The 7,129-nt window shown below is 42.0% G+C and overlaps 1 long non-coding RNA gene across 1 annotated transcript; it reads left to right on the top strand.

Annotated features, from left to right (window-relative positions):
• Window positions 1–2,813: 2,813 nt before the first annotated feature.
• Window positions 2,814–6,515, top strand: LOC125374207. The gene is made up of 2 exons (XR_007218560.1): window positions 2,814–4,732; window positions 4,875–6,515. It is a non-coding gene; the product is annotated as an uncharacterized LOC125374207 (long non-coding RNA).
• The last annotated feature ends 614 nt before the right edge of the window (window positions 6,516–7,129 follow it).

Genomic DNA, 7,129 nt, shown 5'->3' with positions numbered 1-7,129 from the left:
TTATCACATGATCAGTATTGACTTGTCACATGATCAGTATTGACTTGTCACATGATCATATTGACTTGTCACGTGATGAATATTGACTCGTCTGCTAGGAAACAAGATGGCGTCCGGTTCTAACATTTTATGGTTTGTGGGTAAGTTATTGTAATGAAACATAGAAAAGTTTAAGGGTACATGAACTTTAGATTATATTTCGGTTTAACAATACGAATGATCAAGAGAAGTTAATTGTATATTGAAGGTAACATCTCGATACTGATAATGATAGATCTGAGTTGACCTGGGACACGCCCACAAGTTACATGTTTCTGTCACTGTAACATTGGGACACGCCCACAAGTTACATGTTTCTGTCACTGTAACATTGGGACAGGCCCACAAGTTACATGTTTCTGTCACTGTAACATTGGGACACGCCCACAAATTACATGTTTCTGTCACTGTAACATTGGGACACGCCCACAAATTGCCTATTTCTGTTGCTGTAATGTTGGGACAAGTATGCCATTCTTCAAGAGCTGGTTTTTCTCTTTGAATTGCATATCCACAAGCCAGATGCACCTTTTGATAAACATGCCCTGGCCACTTGTACAAAGCATGTTGTTCGTCAAGCTGACACTCTGTTTACCATTTAGCCTGGTCAACATACTTGTAGGTGGGCATCTAGATAATACCTTTCATGATAGATGTGTTCATGAAGATTTACTAAACTGTTCATGATATTGGTACGAAGATAATCCTGACAATTAACTTGACAGCTGAATATCTTGATTATTCATGAAGAACAGCTGCACAGGTGAATATCTCAGTGTCAATAATGATAAATACGGTAACTATTACTGTAGGCGAACTTCTAGATAATCTTTCATTAAGAATGTGTTCATTATAGCTGGTTATGCCTCTATTAAGAATCTTGCTATTCCATTGGTTATTCCGTACCACGTGACAAAAAAATACGTTTCAATGTTGACCCCCAAATCACGTGACTGACACTGACCTCAAACATTGACTTGTCACATGATCAGTATTGACTTGTCACATGATCAGTATTGACTTGTCACGTGATGAATATTGACTCGTCTGCTAGGAAGCAAGATGGCGTCCGGTTCTAACATTTTATGGTTCGTGGGTAAATTATTGTAATGAAACAGAAAAGTTTAAGGGTACATGAACTTTAGATTATATTTCGGTTTAACAATACGAATGATCAAGAGTAGTTAATTGTATATTGAAGGTAACATCTCGATACTGATAATGATAGATCTGAGTTGACCTGTGACTTCCGTCACTTGGACACACCCAGAAACCTTTGGTCGAGGGTTTAAATCTTTGTTCACTCCGATTATGTTTCTAGGTTCGTCAGCTCATGGGTTTCACCAGAGTGCTAAACGTCTGAGACCTGGCTAACTTCCTGGCTTTGCCCCCACGTCAAGTTGACACATGGAGTATAACTGAAATTCTCTTCAAAGCAATGTTGGGGGCACGGGTGGCCCAGTCGTCTAAGGCGCCGCGATTCGCTGTGCAGAGTTGCGTCCCTTGGGCAGGCCAGAAACCTATGACTGTGGGTTCGAATCCCGGTTCGCCCCGATTATGTTTCTAGGTTTGTCAGCACCATACCCGTGCTCGTTGGTTTCACCGAAGTGGTAAACGTCTGAGACCTGCATCACTTCGGGCTTTCCTCCCACATTAAGCTGACTCACTCACATTCAAAGCAATGTTAAAGCCAACTGACTCCAAGTCGTCTCAAAAAGGCCGTAGTGTTCTCACCAAGTTAGCTTTATTGTGGTCATCTCATACTGGGATTTAGCAGGCACAACAAATTTCCTGGCATCTATTGCGTACAATGGGACATACGTGTTATAGGATAATCCTATGTTACGAGGTAATGTAAATCTTGAAGTTAACGCGAGCATGAATTAAATGATAAAATGCGAGTGGTCTTTGTTCGCATTAATGAAACTTCGTATTTATGTCTCCAAAATGACTATCAACAATATGACTTCGGATAGCGCACACTTTGGATAGCGGAAATACCAACCTGAATATATACACAAACATGGTTTATTGAGCAGCAGTTGTAACAAGTACATAACAATGTCATTTAAAGAATAGGAATTACACAAAGGGCATCCGGTGAGTTATCACTGCTGGGGTCAAGAGTTCTACCCACTCGTGTCAAACTAGGCATCATTGACCACTGTTTGATTGGATTAGGGTAAGGATTCCTATCATTCCACTGGGGATGGGGTGGGGGGAGTCGCATTGATTTTGAGTCGCATTTTTTGGCTAGGGGTCAGCAGTCGTATTAATTTGGAGACACTTTAATTTCCAGATTTACAGTATATTGTTTGTGGTGTTCATCACTGAAAATGAAATTCGGCATTGATTCTGGGTGGGTGTGTCTTTATTCTTCCAAATACCTGCAAATAGTGCGTGAATTTGTATGCATATTTATGACATGTTTATTATTGTTTTTTTTTGTAAAATTTCTCTTACGACTACCCTCCTGATTTCTGATTTCTGTAAATCTCTGTGAGACCATTTGATCTAGTACATACCTTCTGATAGAATAGACAAGATGGGTGATCAGTTGACAAACGCTGATAGGGGCACCTTGACCGTACATCCCCACTGCGTCTATGCTATGCTAGAATATACAGATTCCTGCAGGATATGAGTATCAATTGAGATAACGCTGATAGGGGCACCTTGACCGTACATCCCCACAGCGTCTATGCTCATTGCTGTGCTAGAATATACAGATTCCTACAAGATGGGAGTATCAATTGAGATAATGCTAATAGGGGCACCTTGACGGTACATCCCCACCGCGTCTATGCTGTGCTGGAATATACAGATTCCTGCAGGATGGGTGTATCAATTGAGATAAAGCTGATAGGGGCACCTTGACCGTACATCCCCACAGCGTCTATGCTATGCTGGAATGTACAGATTCCTGCAGGATATGAGTATCAATTGAGATAACGCTGATAGGGGCACCTTGACGGTACATCCCCACCGCGTCTATGCTGTGCTGGAATATACAGATTCCTGCAGGATATGAGTATCAATTGAGATAACGCTGATAGGGGCACCTTGACCGTACATCCCCACTGCGTCTATGCTATGCTAGAATATACAGATTCCTGCAGGATATGAGTATCAATTGAGATAATGCTGATAGGGGCACCTTGACGGTACATCCCCACCGCGTCTATGCTGTGCTGGAATATACAGATTCCTGCAGGATGGGTGTATCAATTGAGATAAAGCTGATAGGGGCACCTTGACCGTACATCCCCACAGCGTCTATGCTATGCTGGAATGTACAGATTCCTGCAGGATATGAGTATCAATTGAGATAACGCTGATAGGGGCACCTTGACGGTACATCCCCACCGCGTCTATGCTGTGCTGGAATATACAGATTCCTGCAGGATATGAGTATCAATTGAGATAACGCTGATAGGGGCACCTTGACCGTACATCCCCACAGCGTCTATGCTGTGCTAGAATATACAGATTCCTGCAGGATGGGTGTACCAATTGAGTAATGCTGCTCAACATTTGCTAAGGACCACACCATTGACTGAAGATGAATGTTGTTCAAATGTTGAGTCGTATATTATTGCATTCAAAATAGGAGCATCTTTAACTTGATAAGTCTCCTGTAAGAGTCGGGGGCACAGATGGCCCAGTTGTCTTAGGTGCCGCGATTTGCTGTGCAGTGTATGATTGTGGGTTCGAATCCCGGTTCACCCTGATTATGTTTCTAGGTTTAGTGAGCACCATACCCGGGCTCGTGGGTTTCACCAAAGTGGTAAACATCTGAGACCTGCATCACTTCGGGCTTTCCTCCCACTTTAAGCTGACAAGAAGTAATATAATTGGAATACTGTTAAAAGCTGAGTTATGCCATACTCACTCACTCACTCACACAGCCTAGGCACTAGAAGGTTGCAAACACGGTTTGTCTCAACTTGGACTGGCCGTTCTGTTGAAAAAAACATGCAAACGGCGTAGTCCTGTTGTGGCTGAGTTCTTTTGGAATGTCAGAGTTCTTCTGTTGTGATTAATAAGGTGTGTTGACCAGAATAGGTAGGATAATGTACACAGCTGTCTAGAGCTGCAATTTCACACAGGAATTATTTGTATTTTGCATTTGTTAATTGACACTTATTAACTACTGGGTCATGCGCTATAAGATGATACGAGTGCTGCGACTATCGTAAGTCGACGATAGAATTTCAACAGTGGAAGGAGGCCCTGAATTCTGTGTTGCGGAAGGAAACTAGCTTTGGGATCAAGACTGACGTTCCAGATGACATAAATATTGTCAGATAAGGTTTTTATTTGCTGTTGTTCACCTTTGAAAAATGACAAATTCCTACCATTTGACTGGACATTTTGTTGTTAAACTGAACTATGAGATGTCCTCAGTCTCTGTTACAAGCAGCAACACAGGTTCAAGGTCATCTTAACGAGGTAGGTAATCAGTACAAGGCCCTCATTTGCAAACTTAAAAACTTTGCATGAAACTATATTTTCCTTGGAATATACTATATATTACATGTGTATATTAATGGGAAATACTAAACATCTAAGTGTGAAATAAGTAGTTGAGTCTATCATTATAGGCCAATGCGATATCTTCTTCCTTGTACATGTTAACCAAAGTATTATTTGCACTCACATCGGCAGTGTCCTCCACACTCTACAGGCCCTGGTTTAAGGGCCAGGGGTGGCCCTGGTTTGAGGGCCAGGGGTGGCCCAGGTTTAAGGGCCAGGGGTGGCCTGGTTTGAGGGCCAAGGGTGGCCCAGGTTTAAGGGCAGGGTTGACCCTGGTTTGAGGGCCAAGGGTGGCCCAGGTTTAAGGGCCAGGGGTGGCCCTGGTTTGAGGGCAAGGGGTGGCCCTGGTTTGAGGGCCAAGGGTAGCCCAGTCACCTAAGGTGCTGCAGTGTGCTGCAATTCCTCCCTCAGGCATGCCGTGAACCTGTGATCATGGGTTCGAATCCTAGATCCACCTTGATTGTCACGGTGTTTTCTGTACCATACCCGTGTTGTGGGTTTCACCAGAGTGGTAAACGTCGAAGAACTGCATCACTCTGTCTTTCCTCCTAACACAAACTGAAACACCATGTATATTACTCAAAAAGAAGTTAAAGACAGCCCAATGTTTTCTTATGACTATAGTTAGTCTGTCATGGCTGGTGGGTGCACACAACCTTCCATTTGTGGGTGTTCTTTGACTTGTTTTGAGTAGTATATGTGAAATACTGTTCACAGTTGTGTGAAGCACAACCGATTTACTAGCACCTTGCATCTGTACTGGCAGTGGGCTAGTGTTAATTGCCATATTAAACTGTATATTCATGTCTTGGACCCTGAACTTTGTCGGATCTGGTGCTGAAGGCTGCTGTCAGGCCCAAACTTAAAACTCTATGGTTATAACTGTCATACAAAGTTACAATCTTTTTCCTATTGTTTTGCTATTGTGCAGTGTTTTTCCCATTGCTGATACCATGGATACTCTGATTTCTGTCATGACTTCATGGAGGCAGTACATGCTCCTTTTTATGCTCCATTTGTCAAAGCTTTGGAAAATTTGGCTTTGACATTGCATGGAAACCATGACCTAGTGCTTATGACCTTGACCTTGTGCTTATGACACTGGACTTTGTGCTTATGACCTTGATCGAGTGTTTACGACCTTGACCTTTTTCGCTGCCCCAGCAATTACTGAATAAGGTGGAATCTGGCTGAATCAATTCAGGTTTGAGCCTGGGACCATTGAAACCAGTAAGTTAGTCAGGACAATTGGGAGTGTGTATGTTTTATACGGTTGACTTAGAACATATGTTACACACAAGGCATGCCCTCTTAGCTAAAGTATATTTTGTAATTTTTTTATCGCAACTTTAACTTTTATTGTGACGGCTTGATGTTTGTATCCCCCTGCCATACCTAATGTATGGTGATCTGTTAAGGTCATATTTTCATAGGATTTGTTTTTTTTTCCATTGGTATTCATGACCATTGAGTCTGTTATTGTTGTTTATATGCTGGCTCACAAGCTGATCCAATTCTTATTGTATGACTGTTTTGACAGTGCTATGTATATTGTTGTTTTTTTCTAAGATATGTCCACTGTTATATATACATACTTTCTACCGGGCGGTATGGCTGATATCCCCCTCCATGCAGTACCCTCTCCTGTACATATACAACTGTTTATACCCTGTGTACAATGTTTGTTACTTGCTGTCCTCACTTCCCCGTACATAAGCTATCATCATTCATGGAGGCTGCTGACTCCTTGTCATTGTCTTGGATACATTTCAAATTGTTCATGTATGTCAAAAATAGTTTGGCTGGAAGATGAATGTCCCAAGATTGAGTTATTTTTTAACAGGGCCTCGATTTCATAATCAACTCACACCAATTTGTAAAATATTGCATTACTACATTTGAAGGGCACTTGGCCTTGGTTTGGCTGGCAGTTCCAGGAACACTGTCCCTCCTGAACTATAAGGGTAAATGTAAAGTGGCTTGGTAAAGTCACAGTGACGGTATAGGACAGGCTGAGTGAGGGGTGGGGAATGTATTTCCAGCCAAACTATATTTTTCACCAACACTAATCTCTGGCCACAAGAAATTAATTATTACATTATGATCCAAATTTATCAATGTAGTGAAGGAGGAGGGGGTTTTATTTTTAAAAACATCATCTTTCAAGGTCACGATTGAAAGTGAGCGTATGTCGTTGTCTGCTGGTCTGTTTGTCTACTGTAAATTTCTCCTCCTCAGAATCCACAAGACCAATGAAGCTGACACTTCACATGTTTATTCCCAACAATGATGGCACTGAATCTGTTGAAGAGGTTGGAATCAGTTTTTCAATATGGCCACCATGGCAGCCATTTTGAAAAAGATATTTATGACCATTACTCAGTCATTGTTCAATATGTGATTAAAGTTAATATCTAGTTAGCTATCTGTGAGTCATGCTGTTAAATCTCTCCATGTGCTGTAACACTTCTATGAAAGGGGCGGTCGGGTAGCCTAGTGGTTAAAGCGTTCGCTCTTCACGCCGAAGACCCGGGTTCGATTCCCCACATGGGTT

Source organism: Haliotis rufescens, unplaced genomic scaffold (assembly GCF_023055435.1).
Source record: "Haliotis rufescens isolate VD_foot unplaced genomic scaffold, xgHalRufe1.0.p SCAF_531, whole genome shotgun sequence".
NCBI classification, from domain to species: domain Eukaryota; kingdom Metazoa; phylum Mollusca; class Gastropoda; order Lepetellida; family Haliotidae; genus Haliotis; species Haliotis rufescens.
This window is presented reverse-complemented; position numbering and strand designations above follow the sequence as displayed.